The sequence below is a fragment of the Dermacentor silvarum genome, chromosome 4 (assembly GCF_013339745.2).
Source record: "Dermacentor silvarum isolate Dsil-2018 chromosome 4, BIME_Dsil_1.4, whole genome shotgun sequence".
In the NCBI taxonomy this organism is placed as follows: Eukaryota; Metazoa; Arthropoda; class Arachnida; order Ixodida; family Ixodidae; genus Dermacentor; species Dermacentor silvarum.
In genome coordinates this window covers 117,930,838-117,948,222 of record NC_051157.2, presented here as the reverse complement: position 1 = coordinate 117,948,222, position 17,385 = coordinate 117,930,838, and the positions used below count along the sequence as shown (strand labels likewise).

Below are 17,385 nucleotides of genomic sequence, written 5' to 3'. Positions count from 1 at the left end.
GCTTTCGGGTGGTGTAGCCATTGTTCTGCAGGGAGGTATTGCAGCCAGAGAAGTTGCCATTAGCAGTCACATAGAAGCCGTTGCTGTCACCATTTTAGCGCACAAAACCATCACCATTTGTTCGCTATACATTCCACCACAATCACATTTTACAGTAAGAGACCTAGAGTTAATTTTAAATCAGCTACCTGAACCTTTTTTAATAGTGGGTGATTTTAACGCACATAACACCTTATGGGGTAGCAAAACAAACGACACCAGGGGACAAACACTTGAAGATTTTATCCTAGCGAATGACATATGCCTTTTAAACACTGGTGCTACAACCTACTGCTCTCCAAGCACAGGAGCTATGAGCTGTCTGGATCTAGCACTGTGCTCTCCGTCTCTCTATAGTGATTTCCAATGGAATATTATAGATAATCCTTATGGTAGTGACCATATGCCTGCAATCATAAAACCAACCTCCAAGCTACCTACCCTACCTTCTAGACCACCCCGTTGGAAACTTCACCTTGCAAATTGGCCTCTCTTCACCGAAAAGCTAGTCTAGATAAACTGACCTTAGATGACCTAAGCATAGACGAAGCGAATGAGAGGATTACTACCTGCATAGTTGCTGCGGCGGAAGAGGCTATTCCCCAATCTTCTGGATTCTTAAGGAAAAAACTAAAACCCTGGTGGACGAACGAATGCACAGAAGCCAAAAAATTTCAAAACAAAGCGTGGGGCATCTTCCGAAGGTACCCAACCCAAGATAATCTGTTATCATTCAAAAAAGCGAAAGCAAAGGCGAGGTATATCCGTAGGCAAGCAGAACGAAATTCATGGAAAAATTATATCTCATCGATTAACAGCTCAATAACATCCAAGAGAATGTGGGACCAGGTTCACAAGTTTAGGGGCGACTATGCTCCCTACACGATCCCCGTACTCTCAACTCCAGGCACGCAAACAAGTCTTCAGGAACAAGCAGACATATTAGGCCAGCACTTCTACACCATATCTAGCTCGGCAAACTATTCCATAACATTTCTCAAACACAAACAGTCCGCAGAAAAACAAAAGCTTCCGACAACCGGAAGTTCAGATAGACCGTTCAATGCCCCTTTAACACTGCATGAAATAAACAGAGTAATCTCTTCGGGTAAGAAAACAGCACCGGGTCCTGACAAAATACATTACGCTATGCTGGCCCAATTGTCCCAGAAAGCGGTGGAGGCCTTGTTGCGTTTTTTTAACACGATTTGGGAAACAGGTAAAATGCCTTCAGAGTGGAAAAAGGCTGTTATTGTTCCCTTCCTGAAGGCGGGAAAGTCACCAAACACACCTCACAGCTACAGACCTATAGCACTAACAAGTTGCCTCGCTAAATCATACGAAAGCATAATAAATATAAGACTAACACACGTTCTCGAAACAGATAACTTGCTAGATACTCACCAGTGTGGCTACAAGAAAGGGTGCTCAACAACTGACCATCTTGTTCGCCTTGAACATACCATACGTGAGGCATTCCTTTACAAACAGCACTGTCTAGCGGTGTTTTTCGACTTAGAAAAGGCATACGACACCACATGGAGGTATGGCATTTTACAAGATCTAGCAACACTAGGAATACGCGGCAGAATGCTCAACTGTCTGGCTGATTTTCTGACAAACCGAACATTTCAAGTCCGTCTGGGGGCAACACTGTCCCGCGTCTTCGTCCAAGAAAATGGTGTCCCACAGGGTTGCGTATTAAGCACCACTCTTTTCGTGGTGAAGATGAATTCGATAAATGCAGTTATTCCGTCCAACATTATGTACTCTTTATACGTAGACGACCTTCAAATTGCATGCCGTGCCTCGGGTATGTCTACATGCGAAAGACAAACCCAGATAACAATAAACAAGTTGACGCAATGGGCCGATAAAAATGGATTTCGTTTTTCTACACAAAAAACTGTGGCAGTCGTGTTTTCACAAAAAAGGGGGTTACACCCGGACCCAGTTCTCAAGTTAAATCAAAGCCCATTACCGGTCAAACACGAACAAAAGTTCTTAGGAATAATTTTCGACAGTAAACTAAACTTCATTGCCCACATTAACAGCATCAAAACTAAGGCAAACAAAGCGCTTAACATCCTGAAGGTCCTATCACGTAAACATTGGGGCGCCGACCGAACGTGCCTCTTACGTATTTACCGCTCTGTCGTGCGCAGCATTCTTGACTACGGTTGCATAGTTTACGGGTCAGCAAGGCAGTCGTACATCAAACGTCTTGATCCCACACACAACCACGGACTGCGCTTAGCAACTGGCGCGTACAGGACCTCCCCAATAGAAAGCCTGTATGCCGAGAGTAACGAACCCTGTTTGGAGCACCGAAGAGCTTTGCTCACAATTTCATACGTGCTTAGAATCACAGCTCTACCTAATCATATATGCCACACTCTTGTTACCTACACCACAAACAGAATACACTATGCCAACAAACCACACAGTGTGAGACCACTTATCCTTCGATTTGAAGATATGTGCCAAAAATACAATGTTCCGAGCGAAGCTCTCAAGGTCGCCGAAACACCGAATAGACTGCCCCCGTGGTATGATTTCGCACATTTTTGTGATTTTACTCTGACACGCCACAAGAAAAAAGAAACACCGCTTGAACACATAAGGCAAGATTTTTCACAATTACAAGAAAAATACAATGACTACACCGAGTTCTACACTGACGGTTCCAAGACAAAGCAACATGTTGGAAGCGCAGTCGTATCGGAACACTGGGAACACTGTCTTAGGTTACCACAGTTTGCTTCGGTTTTCACAGCCGAAGTATATGCCCTGCTCATGGCCTTAGAAAAAATAGTTACAGTAGAGTATAAAAAAGCAGTTGTCTACACAGATTCCCTCAGTTTACCTAATTCCCTCCATAGAAAATCAGAGTGCGAACCCTTTCTCGGCTACATCTTGAAAACGCTCGGCAAAAGTGAAAAACATGGTCAAGTAATTCGTCTCTGCTGGATTCCAAGCCACATGGGAATCCCGGGAAATGAAAAGGCGGACAAATGCGCAGCAATGGCTGGCCGTGAAAAAATTACAGAGATAAATCTTCCATTCAAGGAATGTGTCCGGGTGGTCCGTGCTGCGATCACCTCAAAGTGGCAACAGGATTGGGGCTGTCAAGAAAATAACAAGCTACAAATAGTAAAGCCCATACTGCAGGAGTGGAAGACATCATACCACCAAGAACGGTTTATGGAAGTCATTCTATGTCGCGTTCGCATCGGACACACACATCTCACGCATAACTTTTTATTGAAAAGTGAAGAACAAGCGGTCTGTGACCAATGCCAAGAATTGCTAACTGTGAATCACATTTTAATAACATGTCCGGCGTTGGAGGAAAAAAGACAGAAATATTTTTATGAACTTTACAAAACACTAACACCACTTCATCCCTCCCTGATCCTAGCTGAAAATGCACTTGTATCTCTAGACAATGTTTTTAAGTTTTTAGATGAAACAGGTTTCTTAAACAAATTTTAACTAATGATCTTTGTTGCTTGAAGCACTTTCATCAAATTATATATTTTCATCCTGTGCATGGCGCATCATAGCCTTAGTTGCTTTTGCGCCATAAAACCTTACCTAACTAACTAACTAACTGTTCTCGTTCTGGAAAGTTGGGTCGACGTCGCAAAGAAATAATGTGTGTTAACGCGCCTCAGCTCGTCCACTACGCAGCGGCATGTATGCGGGGAGTAACATCGTCGACGCAGCACCGGCAACTTGGAGAGCGCTTCGCGACCGCGTCGTACCATTCAAAAGGTAAGTAATCATGCTGGCTAACTACACGCGTATTGTGTGAGCTTCTCGTGTGTGCATAGCGTGCGCGAGCGTATGAAATAGAAGTCCCGCGACAACAGTGATACCTGTGCTGATGCTTGCTGAACGCTGGTTGTCAGCACTTAGTTACGCAAGTTTATTTCTTCGATGCGAAATTGAAAATCTTGATAAGCGTTTTCTTCCGATGAGAAATATAACGTTCGAAAATAATCGTGTTCATCATGTGCGTGCGGCGCGTGAGCTCCCGCTTTTCTGCTGAAGTTGCATAATAACGACACATTTGCTTCTTCACTGATTCTTATTGCAATGACGTTTCCTAGCTTACAAGGCAAGGAAACTTGTTTCATATCTACTTGTCCAAGGAAACTTGTTTCCTTGCCATGTCTCCTTGCCTCGACGTTGCAAATAATATCTGCTTATGAAGTTTTCGGTTTACGACAGTTTTAGAGAGAAAAAAAATTAATCAATCACAGCTTGCTACTAGTCCAACTTACTTTTTAAGACAAGATGTTTTGACATACCTTATACGTAACTAAACATAACAGGGGAAAGTTAAACTGAGTCATGAAAAAAAATGAATTGTTTTGTAAACAAGCATTTCTTTGCTATGTGCTGCTGCGTGTCAATAATTTTACTGTGATCAAAGGGTCCCCATTATCAAGACATTCATCAGTGACTTCTACTTTGTGCTCTGTTGCCACCCTGCAATAATGCAAACATTGTTTTTGTGACTATATTTAGATGCTCCATGCATGTCTAGACAATTTGACAGCTTTATAAAGCTGTGTGCCACTGCTATAAGTTAACACAGAACTTATTTTATAGTGGCGAGGCTGTGACCCATAACAGTGCCCACATAACGGAGGAGCCACCAGACCCCTTGGCTATGCCTGCCGTTGTGCAACGTGTAATCTGGATGGGCGGGTCAGGTATGTATGTAGTGTACGTGTTCCAAAAAGTAGCATCTTGGTATCATAAGTTAATCGACATTAGTCAACACAGCTTACTAAATAGGCCAAATATTTATGCAACTTGCTGTTTGTGTTCATAGCTGCTATGCACATCTTATTGTGTTCTATTAAAAGTAGACCTAACATGTCCTGATGTTAAGTATTTTTTCTTGCATCAATCGCTTAGCTGCAAGTTACATTTAAATTTTGCTTAGTACACACTATTTATCACTTTGCATTTTGGTTTTCTTGTTTTGAAACTGTTTCCTGTGCTGTAGGATTTTATTTCCGAATTTTTAGTGTTTACACTACACTCTTGTGCAACTTCTGCACATATAAGAATTCAAAGTGTAATGGGCCAAATATATCATAGGTGTAAGCACACAGTGTGCTTACCTTAGTTTAACATTCATATTCACGATTATTTCTGTCTTGTTCCAAGAATAACTGCCACTGGAAAATACATATTTGATGAACTCAAACTTCTTGAAATGATACATTAAGGCCAGTATTCACTGTGCTGCAGTTACTACAGTTCTGAAGTGTTCTATAGTAAGCTTGCTTTTTCTCTCCCATTTTTTAATATTCTTGTCAAGCTATCCCCATTCATGCAAGTAGGCATTGTAGCAATTGCGAGTCTATGTCCAGTTACATTATTTTTCTTTTTTTTTTCAAGTCAATACAGCATAGAACACATAGCTAACTGGTAGGTAGTTCATTGTATTGATGCTCTATTATTAAAAAAGCACACTATTTCGCACATGTCTTCTTGCTCTTGCCATGTTTGCTGGTTATTGCAAGGTTGCTCGTCAAATGAATTTGATTTCAACTACACCATACAGAACAGTCTTATTGGCTTTAGTGTAATTTTAATAGTGACAATCAACCAACAAGCCCTAATTCTACAGCTGTAAAGAAGTATTTCTAATACTTTGGGGTCCCTTTCCATATTTTTTGTTTCATCCTGTGTATTTGGTCAACACAGTTGGCATTCAGTCTATTCATTCTGCTTGGCGCTGCTCAGGTCAGAATATGTTCAACCTGCAAGTCCAAATTATAATGATATGTGTACGACTTCATTTACTGGCTGGATGAATTGAAAAAGCATTATATCTGATTCTAAGAGCATTTTTGTTTAAAATACCAGTGTCTAGAACAAGCATCATATGCACTGCAACTCTTATAGTTTTAAGTTAGGTGGGCAAATATCTATAGGTATGTATACTTGTGCATATACTTTCTACATATTGGCTATTGTTTGAGCTACACGAAACAGCCTATGTTGTCACTACTCTCAAGTCAAATTTATGGTTGATGCGCCGCTTGTTTTTGTTGTGCACTTACACTTCTGTGGTGTCTTAAGCACTGTAGATGCCTGACAGCTGAAGTATTGCAGTAGTAGACAGTTTTAGTTTAGCGTACACTATGTCATTGCGTACGATATAAAATAGCGGGTCATCACTGCGCATGTGCAGAACGCTATCCGACCGATAGCGTATGGTATTTCCCAGATTTAGCATTACCGTCTGTGCGTGGTTTGCGTAGTTTACGTTAAACATGGCGGTGGTCCCCGCTGCCCGCTTCGAATTGAATTTGGCGTGGCTTTTGCAGAATTCGCTTCGTTCGTAGCAAATGACTGTGTAAACAGCTTTCGCTTACCGTCAGGCCGCTTTGACAACAGTGTAATATGGTTAACCTTGTGGAATTTTCGAGATCGCTTCTCGTTTCGAACGACACGAAGCCTAACGCGGGAAACCGACATATATCAGCGCCACCTGTCAGTGCAGTCGAGAGATAGGTGCGACGATGGCATATGGCCTCTGAGATCGGAAGATCTCGCAGGCCAACTAAAACTGTAATAAATGTGTGCTGTTTAGCGTGCGCTGTACTATAGCGTATAGGCGTACGCTATTAGTTGAATATGCTATACTAAAACTGTCTAGTGTCGAAGCTAACTGGCACTTACTGTTGCTACAGTATGCCAACAGATACCTACCACCGTACACAGTAAAAGTTTTTACACCCAGAAGGGTGTAAATAGGCTTGTCGCAGAGACGACACCCTAAGGGTGTAAGTTAGCACCTATTTTACAAGGTGCCTTTTCGGCACACCCTAAAACAAGGGTGCCCATGTAAAGAAACTGTAGGGTGTTGTGATAACACCCCAACCGAAGGGTGGCAGCTACACCCTTCATTTATTTTTCCTTATTTAACACCCACTGTGGAGGGTGCCAGATGGGTGTACAGCCCCTGTACCAGATGTCAAATAGCTTGAACCGAACTTTAAAGTGGAACACTTTATAGATGAATGAGACCTATGGCATATTGCTTACAGTTGCCTGAACTTAAATGTTTTTTTAAGTTAAATTATAGTTAAACAATATATATGTATAATGCATGTGGAGATTTAAAATATTATTCCATGAGCCGTGCTTTGAAAAGTGCATGTTGTCTCATGCAGGAGTTCAATATGCATCATGGTCTCAGTCATCGGAGATGTATCACTTTTTTTTAAATCTGCTCAAGCTATACAATTCAAACACAAGTTATACGTATCGTACACATGCACTATACACACACAAAAACATCACATTTAGCATGTCTTAGATCTCTGGCTAATATGTATTCTGCTTCACTCCATGGACATGCAAAAGAAGTCACTGCTGCATTCGCACAAAAATGCAAAGCTTAACTAAATGGTGAAGCATATATATGAGACCTATATGTAACAATTTGAAAAGAAAATGTGAATGAACTTTATTGTATTTCATACAAGGAGCAATAAAATACAGACATTATTTGTAAAGTATCACTGCAGTTAACAATATATAGTTTGCAACTGATCACAGTAATTCACATGGATCACAGTATATCTGTGGTATAATATACGTGTATACTGAGTACAAATGAGAGAGTACGAGTGAGTAAAAACAGAGCAGCCATTTGCAAAAAAAAAACTGTGTGGTGGCCTTCACACAAAAAAATTATAGTACATTAATAGAGGTGACACCACGTATATATCTGCTCTTCATCTGTGCATATTTCACCTGAGTACACAATAAGATTTGTTCAACAGTATATCACACAACTCTGTAAGGGTGTTTCTACAAACATATTGCTGATATGTAAAAACAGCCGTTCTGAAATAAAACAACGGTTCCTTTGGAGACATGCCACCAGCAGTGTCGACCACGAGGTTATGGGTGATACATGGTAATTAGTTGCTAAATAACAAAAATAAAATACATTTTATTTTTAGTTTGAGTGGACTCATCGTAATCGGGAAATTGAAGCAAGCTCTCTGCACAACACATATAGACTTTAGAATCTGGAAAAAATGCAATTACCCACACAACTGCAGCACGATGAACTTTGGCTATCACAGCACGCGAAACTGTACCCGAGGCTACAGTGAGCACAAAGACGCGCCCTTCGAGGGGGCGTTCTGCTCACATCACCCAACAGTGGGCAGCAATAGGGATTCGTGCAGTGTGCTGGTAGCCCGCTGCTGGGCGACGTAAGCAAAATGTTGCCTTGAGTTTCAGCAGCATCTCAGTTTCAGTTTCGCGTGCTCAGACAGCCTAAATTCATCACGCCACAGTTCTGCGGGTAATTGTATTTTTCCAGATCCAAAAGTTCACATGTCTTGTGCAGAGAGCTTGCTTTAATTTCCTGGTTACAATGAGTCTGCTGAAACTAAAAGTAAGATATATTAGATTGTTAATTAGCAACTAATTACCAGATATCACCCATCCACCCATGGTCGGCACCACTGACAGCATTGCTGTCTTCTAACGAGCCGTCCTTGTACTTCAGAACGGCTATTTTTAAATATTACGTAAATTCTTTGTAGAAACACCAGTATATGTAGTATATAAGCGACTAGCTTTCACTCGGATGAGGCATTGGCAACACATGTACAAAAACTAAACGAGCTAAAGATACTACAGCCTGCCAGCAGATTCATAAAGGTTAAGCAAAGGCTGCCGGTATTCATGACAATGTAACAGTACTTCAGCCTGATAATTGTTCCACGCAACATTGTTTTACAATCCAAAACTTGTAAAAACCTTGTAAAACCTTATAAAAATTGGATACTCTGCTGCGTTTTGACTAGTATGTCAGGCCTCAGCTGCTAAGTTATACATAATAAACATAAAACATAGTTCATAAAAGGACAGTCAAACCACAAAAACTTTTGTATTGGGTAGGTTACACAATGCAACACATGCGCAAAATATAAAATATTGACCAAGCAGCATGTTACGAAAAGTTGAGCACTGGCTGCCAGTGTTGATGTGCCCTATAAGGGAATACAAACGTTAACAGTTGTATCATGCAGTACTTATAAGCTGGGACATTGTTCCCTGATTGGCAAATAGGTTTCATAAACAAACGATGTTAAGGAAGAGCAAGCAAGCTATAATCTTTGTATAAAACTGCTGACAATTGTTTCACACACATTAATGTTAAGGCAGACCTCATTAGAACTAGACGTATTGTAATATTCTTTTCAGCAGATAGCAACACCCAGCAATGTTTTTGATAAGTACGTGCAGACTACAGTACACCACGTTTATTTTTTGCTGACCTACACTTGGGCGCTATTACATTGTCTGTCAAGTCATCAGAACAAAAAAAGGTGCAGTCTATAGGTGGTTGGCACAAGCAGCGGAAGAAGTTACTGGATCATGCTATTATCATGATCAAAAAGAAAGAAAATGATACATTAAAAATTGCACAAAACTATTGCTCAAGCTATTGCACAAAATTGTCAGGCTAGCATTCGTATGGTAACGTACATGAACCTCGGTGTCGCATTGCCTGCACAACTCTGTTCACAAACTTTGTAACAACCACTTGGCATTATTACATTCAAACCAAAAAACAATCGTTCCAGTACTGCACTGGTGTTGAAGTATTTAGGCCCATATACTATGTTCAATACAAAAAATGCACTCATGATTGCGATGACCCCTTCCTCCGCATTTTTGACCATGAACAGCCGCTCCTTGTCGACACAGAGGTGGAGAAACTCTGCCTGTTCCAGGTTGTGGCCAGAATACACCACACAGGGGGTGAGTGGAACCCTCTCGTCCTGCAATGACAACAAAGAAAGCTTACTGATCATGAAAGTATATTAATGCTTTTGTGTAAGCACAATATAAAGGGGTTGCTATGCTTGTCACGGAGCGGCATATTTTCGAGAGATTTCGAGTGGTTTTGACGGCAATTAACGGCCGCCAAAAAAAAACGTCGTGTCCTCACTGTGTGGCGTATAATTTCGAGAAGGCGACAGGCCGATTACTGGGCGTCAAAAATGTCGTGGCCCCACGGGGTGGCATCTCGTTTCGAGACATCGACACGCCGATTAACGGACCTAGAGGTGTGCGTCCGTGTGGTGCATGCAGTGCCGGGGCTCGACCTTGGAGAGAGGGCAATCTACCATCCTTCGTCCATGCTGAAAGGGGCACGGCCAAGATTTTTGGGGGGAGTCATGAATTAATTAGGTGAACTCTGCATACCGGCAGTTCCCCTACATAGGGAACTAGAGAAAGGAGAGGCTATTTAAGCGCACGTTTTGGTCCCAGCTAATTATTCTAGAAGCTGAACCTATGTGCTGCTGAGAAGCCATCAGGGGGCTAGTGCCGTCCAGTATCTCCTGGGCTGCCTGGCCACGTCGGAATTTCGAGGAACTAGTTGACGTACGAGACTACAAACCAACGTCTGCAACGAAGCTCACGGTAGATCGCCTTAAGTTAGCTCAACCTGCTTGAGAGAAGACGTCAAATCTAGACTCCCGGGAAATCCAGCCCAGCAATTGCAGCCACCTCAGCAAGATCAGCCCGCCAGCATTCTTCCGGAAAGCTTCGCACGCCGACTTCACGGTTTATGGTCTTGCTGCTGCCCGGCCACGCGTATGACATCGTTGTTTTCTTTTGAACATTATTTTAGTGAAATGCTGTTATGTGTTATTCTTGTATATTTGATCCGCGCCCTGTTTCATATGTGTATGTATTGTTAATTGCTCATCACATTTCTCCGTCATCATTGTGTTTCAGGGGCGCTATAACGTAAAAAGATTCCCAAACTGTTTTGATTCCAATTTCTGCAATCAGCCTCCACGATTGGTCAAAACATTTTCAAGCCACTCCCCACTTCGCCTGTCTGTCACGTCACGTCACTAAAACCGCGACAGCTCCCCATCAAGATATAACGTGTACACACTGATTATGCATGATTAAACCGCACAAAAGATAAATAATCATTCCTGATTCGACGCCTTTTCACCATTAGCCCTCTGCTATTATCCAATGTTTTCTGGATACGCCCACTTCGCCTATCTGTCACGCGACCTCACAAAACTGCGAAAACTCACCACGTCAAAGTGACGTGTATGCGAAAAAAAATGAATTATGCCAAATAAAACGGAAAATTTCTCTTAATAGCCACAGACTGCCCCATTCCGAAAGGAATAAAAGATGGCTGCCCGCGGATCACTCAGGCTCTCGCTACTCTTACCTGCCGGTGAGCATGTAATTATTTGCGCTAGATAAACATTTTTGTGTATGAGTAAAACGTTATCGAGCCTTTTCGCCATGCATACAACATCGCTCTGCCAACTCTTCCTTGCTGAGGATCCGTTTTAGCAGCATTCTTATTCTTCCATTGCACGTTGCCGCGATTTTCGACCAGCCACCGCAAGCTAAGTAAGGCGAAGCGGACCAATCGGAGAAGCTGGCACCACCCTCTTCATGCGGTTATCTATTTTCACTGTGCTGGCTCGGCCCCATCGAAACCCTCTCCACTAGAGCGTGCTCCTCTTGTCAGCTAATTAGATAAGAAAAACCGCTGAGTATAAGCAATGTTATTGGTTTTCAAAGCGAACAAAGGTGACCTCCTATAAACGAGGAGAGTGCTTGATTGAGTTGTTCAGACAACGCCGCGGGTCACCGCCCGATGCTTGCATCGGTGACATCAGGAGTTTGCAATCAAAACTGTTTGGAATCATTTTACGTTATAGCGCCCCAGGCGTGTTTGTATTGTGTCTTTTTTATTGTTTTATTTTATTAATTGTGTATACTTATCTGGCGATAAATATCTGTTTTTTTTGTTTACTCCCGACTCTGACTCTTTCACTCTGTTCGTTTGAGTACGGAAGACCAACCGGCTTGTATACCCCATCGATTGACTTCGCGCCGACGATGAACGGGTGACAGCTATGACACTTATGCAAGCAAGTATAATGTCATGCAGCCTTAAGTGCAAACAATGTAGGCTGTAGAGAAGCTTAACACAACCCAGCATTATTCGAATAACCTGTGTAATCCAAGCAAGGTCATTTTTGCAGCATAGATGCTCCTCACATCGAGTGCAAGAGCAGTTCAAAATTGTTCGTTTGTTCATCCTTACGTTTTGTATATTGACTTACGATTTAATTGCCGTTTTTTATTATTTATACATGTATTGTTGTTGTTCTTCCTAACATGCACAGCACTTATTAATCATTGTATCGCCCCCCCCCCCTTATGTAATACACTCCCCTTGAGGGCCTTTACCGGTAGAATGAATAAATAAAAATGAACAAATAGCTGGTGAAATTAGGTAGCATGTCAGTTCACATTTCAAAAAAAACCATCTCGATCTTTATACAGTTGCCAAACTGTTTCTACGATTGAAGCCATTTGAGGAATAACAGCATTGTTTAGATCTGATTTCATTAACAATAATGTGAAGGAACTTACGTCCTCATGTACAAATAGTGCTGGCACTGCTGGTTGTTCCTTCCCATTTGAAGCAATTGTCCTCTGAGTTGCAACAGCAAGGAGGTCTGTAAACAGATGACAATTCGTGTTAGCTTCAATGATCACACGGATATGTGCAATACAATTGCACAAAATTCTTGTTCTTTTTGTACTTGTAAAACCTCTGTTTACCTTTGATTCAACAATATCTTTGTTTTATAAAAGTGCTGAATATATCAATCACAAAGCAAGAGGTTATATCGTCACACAGAAAATTTCGATTGCGATCGAGGGGACCGCACTACCATGTAGTTCAAACATGGTAAATTCCTCGTTGGCGTAACCTATTCTCCGCGCACAGGCGCGGTATTTTGGAAAGCCATTCCTGCGCCTGCGCATCAGCCATGCCAGATTATACTTTTCTCACGCCTTACGGCGCTCTACCTTCAAAATACCATCACTGATTTTCCCGGGGGAGCAGTTTAGGCATTTTCTTTCAGTTAATATGTTTTGAAAAGTCCGGAGAGCATACGGAATGACCAACCGGCTTGTATACCCCGTCGATTGACTTTGCGCCGACGATGAACGGGTGACAGCTGTGACACTTATGCAAGCAAGTATATTGTCATGCAGCCTTAACTGCAAACAATGTAGGCTGTAGAGAAGCTTAACACAACCCAACATTATTCGAATAACCTGTGTAATCTAAGCAAGGTCATTTTTGCAGCATAGATGCTCCTCACATCGAGTGCAAGAGCAGTTCAAAATTGTTCATTTGTTCATCCTTACGTTTTGTATATTGACTTATGATTTAATTGCTGTTTTTTATTATTTATACATGTACTGTTGTTCTTCCTAATATGTACAGTACTTATTAATGATTGTATCGCCCCCCCCCCCCCATGTAATACACTCCCTGTGAGGGCCTTTACCGGTAGCATGAATAAATAAAAATGAATAAATAGGTGGTGAAATTAGGTAGCATGTCAGTTCAGATTTAAAAAAAAAGCATCTGGATCTTTATACAGTTGCCAAACTGTTTCTACGATTGAAGCCATTTGAGGAATTATAGCATTGTTTAGATCCGATTTCATTAACAAAAATGTGAAAGAACTTACGTCCTCATGTAAAAATAGCGCTGGCACTGCTGGTTGTTCCTTCCCATTTGAAGCAATTGTCCTCAGAGTTGCAACAGCAAGGAGGTCTGTAAACAGATGACAATTCGTGTTAGCTTCAATGATCACACGGATATGTGCAATACAATTGCACAAAATTCATGTTCTTTTTTACTTGTAAAACCTCTGTTTACCTTTGATTCAACAATATCTTTGTTTTATAAAAGTGCTGAATATAGCAATCACAAACCAAGAGGTTATAATCGTCACACAGAAAATTTCGATCGCGATCGAGGGGACCGCACTACCATGTAGATAAAACGTGGTAAATTCCTCGTTGGCGTAACCTATTCTCCGCGCACAGGCGCGGTATTTCGGACAGCCATTCCCGCGCCTGCGGGTCAGCCATGCCAGATTATACCTTTCTCACGCCTTACGGCGCTCTACCTTCAAAATACCATCACTGATTTTCCCGGGGGGGGGGGGGGGCAGTTTAGGCATTTTCTTTGAGTTAATATGTTTTGAAAAGTCACGGAGAGCATACGGAACGACCAACCGGCTTGTATACCCCGTCGATTGACTTCGCGCCAACGACGAACGGATGACAGCTGTGACACTTATGCAAGCAAGTATAATGTCATGCAGCCTTAACTGCAAACAATTTAGGCTGCAGAGAAGCTTAACACATACGAAAAGGCTGGCATGAGCGAAAATACTGCTCCAGGACAGTAGCCCCGGTCTCCACTACGGCCCCTACTGCTCCCCCGGGAAAATCAGTGATGTTATTTTGAAGGTAGAGGCGCGAGAAAGCTATATAATCCGGCATGACTGATACAGCACGAGCGCCGCAGTCGTGAGTATGTCCATCCGACGTAACGCGCCCGTGCGAGAATAGGTGACGCCAACGAATAATCTACCCCGAACGTAATCCTTTTTCCCATTCACGGGTCCTTTTTGCCGTAAGACGCCGTTTACTGGCATTTTCTAAACAATATTTCTGATCGCGACGCCGGCTTACCACATACAAACAAGATGACAACGGGCTTACCTCGTCAGCAAGTTACGAGCACGTAGACTGTTGAACATCCGTTGAGGGGGTAGCGCTGAGCCAACACGGCTGAGCTCAGCGAGGCTTTCTGTATCCAAGCAAGCACATACGTGCACCTGAACACACGACTTCTTCGATGCCATTGCGTGCAGAGTTTTGTAGACGAAGTGAAACACATTCAGCACAAATATCCCCGCGCTATGACGGCACATCACGAGCACACACGCGCACGTCACACAGCGACAAATTCGGAACTTCGCCATTTTGAACATGCCGAGAGTCAACCAGCGTAACCATCCATCGCTTCTGTTCTTCGCTCCCGTTGCGTCAATCTCTGTTCCTTGGGGCCTTGCTCCACTCTTGAGTACAAATCAAGACATATTTACGGTGAACTAACAATCTGCACAACATAAAACGATAAAAACCGACTGACTACACATTCGCTGCTGCATCAACCGCTTGTTAGATCCTTCGAGACCGGAGGCGCAGCGCACGGTGCCCCCTGGTGACGCGCTCTGTGAGCACGGAGAACAAATCAGATTCGGTTTCGTTTTCCAGTTTATGCTGTAGTTGCTGGAACTGTAAAATTATTGCTCGACAAATTATTTAACTCTGAAAGAGGATAACGCTTCCTCTTCGACAAGGTAGTGCAGTTTGTTCAAAGAGATAGAAAAAGCAAGGAGAGGAAAGGCAAGCAAGTCAACCAGACAAGCGTCCGATTTCCTACTGGGGATGGCAAACCCCAGTGCCCCTGTGTTGCAATGCAGTGCACTGCAATCTATCTAGTGTAGTGCTAATTTGGGGTGGTTGGTGCATGTAATGAACGGGTAAATAATGAGTTGTGTCATTACTTTTTATCAATGTTAGAACGTATATTTTACGAGGACTGATATCCATAAAAATACTTTTTCATTAATATTTTGATAGGGCATATTGTTATTTCAATATTGAAGCGAGACAATATGTGAAGTTTAGCCATTTGACAGAAATGCTGTCAGCGGCACCAGCCTCGCAAAATATACACCTGAATAGTGTCGCATAATGCACTGGTGTTCCACATATATGCACCAAAAAGCTTTTCTCGAAAAATAGAAAGGAGAACGTCATGCAAGCACTTTTCGAAGGAATATCTTAAAAACTTGATTCGCTCACCAAGTTCGCACTTACTGGGTGCATTTTGCGTACAGGCTGACTTGAATTTTGTAATTACAGCATGCTCTTTAAATTGAAAATGAAAGCTAGCCGATTGCAATAAGTACATATGGATTTTAATACTTTACGATAGATACACTTAACATGAATTGCCTTGAACACTGTATTACCGAATAAAGCGCCTTTATTATCACCAATGCTCTGGGCATGTTATATATAGCCTTTGTCGAAGACGCATGCGCACACATGTGTGTACGCATACATATTTGTGCGTCACTTACACCCTTCTTGAGCATAAAGAAACACCCTTGGTGCGAATCGGAGGGTGCAAAAGATGTACGCACCCTATATATAGGGTGTAGTATTGTAAAATAATGACAAAAGGGTGTGAAAGGGTGTAAGCAAGGGTGTTAAAATCAAGATACACCCTTTTTACACCCTTTTGGGTGTAAAAACTTTTACTGTGTACTGCGCAAAACACCGTTCTTTTGACGCAGAAAGAAACATGCGAGGCGCACGAGGCTCTACAGCAGAGCAGAAGGAATTTGGAAAATCTGAGAAGAAAGATAACAATACCACAAAGTAGGAATCTTTGGATTCACAGTTAAACCAATCTTTTGAGGCGCGGAAGCCTATCGTGTGCTTTAAATGCCAGAAACCAGGACACATAGCTGCGGGGTGTCGCGTTCCAAAGGTATCGCCGATACAGTTCGTTATGGGGCAGGGCGAAGATTTGCTGCAACCTTACCTACATGACATGGAAGTTAACGGCCGAGAATGTAAGGTCTTGCGCGACACAGGTGCAACGTATGACGTGGTGAACTCTTCCCTAGTAAATTCTGGTGACTTCACAGGCGATCACGTGTGCTTAAGGCAAGCCTTGGAAGAAGGCACCCTGAGCTTATCAGTAGCAAACGTAACATTGAAAGGTGCGTTCGGTGAAATTAAGACCGAAGCAGCTGTCTCGGATAGCGTAATGCCTCAGTGTCCATATTTGCTATCAAACAGAACGGCAAAAGAATTGCTGAATGCAGGCGTCACACTTGATATGAACCCTGTAATGGTTGTCACAGGTCGATGGCGAACGAAACTGCCGCTCACCAAGAGCCGTCGTCACGCGTTGTCAGTGCCGAGGATCAAAAACGGGGTCAATCAGATAATAGCGATGAGGCAAGCCCAGACACGCATGAATCCGCCCACGAGGAAGGCCAACAGGCACGGTGTTTCATTCCACCCACGAGCTGCGATTTTCAGGCGTTATCTTCCGTCGAGAAAGCAACGTTGATCGAAGAACAGAAAACGGATTTAACCTTGACAAAATACCGTCAAAGCTTCGCAAAGCAAGGTGCAGGCAGTGGTTCGTTCTATGAAAGAAATGGCGTTTTGTAGCGCGAGTTTCGGGGCATGAAAGGCGCAAGCGCTGACCAAATCGTGGTCCCTCTAAAGTACCGCGAGAACATACCGGAACTTTCCCATCGGGCAGGCTGGTCTGGTCATCTCGGAATTACCAAGACAAAAGCGAGGCTGCTAAGCGAGTATTAC

At 42.6% G+C, this 17,385-nt stretch overlaps 1 protein-coding gene and 1 long non-coding RNA gene across 3 annotated transcripts in view; one reads left to right on the top strand and one right to left on the bottom strand.

Annotated features, from left to right (window-relative positions):
* LOC119450571 (uncharacterized) overlaps nt 1-17,385 on the top strand; it is a 68,145-nt gene that overhangs the window by 15,849 nt on the left and 34,911 nt on the right. The gene's annotated exons all lie outside the window — the stretch shown is intronic.
* On the bottom strand, nt 6,787-15,920 carry LOC125944765 (uncharacterized). The gene is made up of 4 exons (XR_007466471.1): nt 14,692-15,920; nt 13,647-13,732; nt 12,529-12,614; nt 6,787-9,881 (listed from the first exon to the last, which is right to left on the bottom strand). It is a non-coding gene; the product is annotated as an uncharacterized LOC125944765 (long non-coding RNA).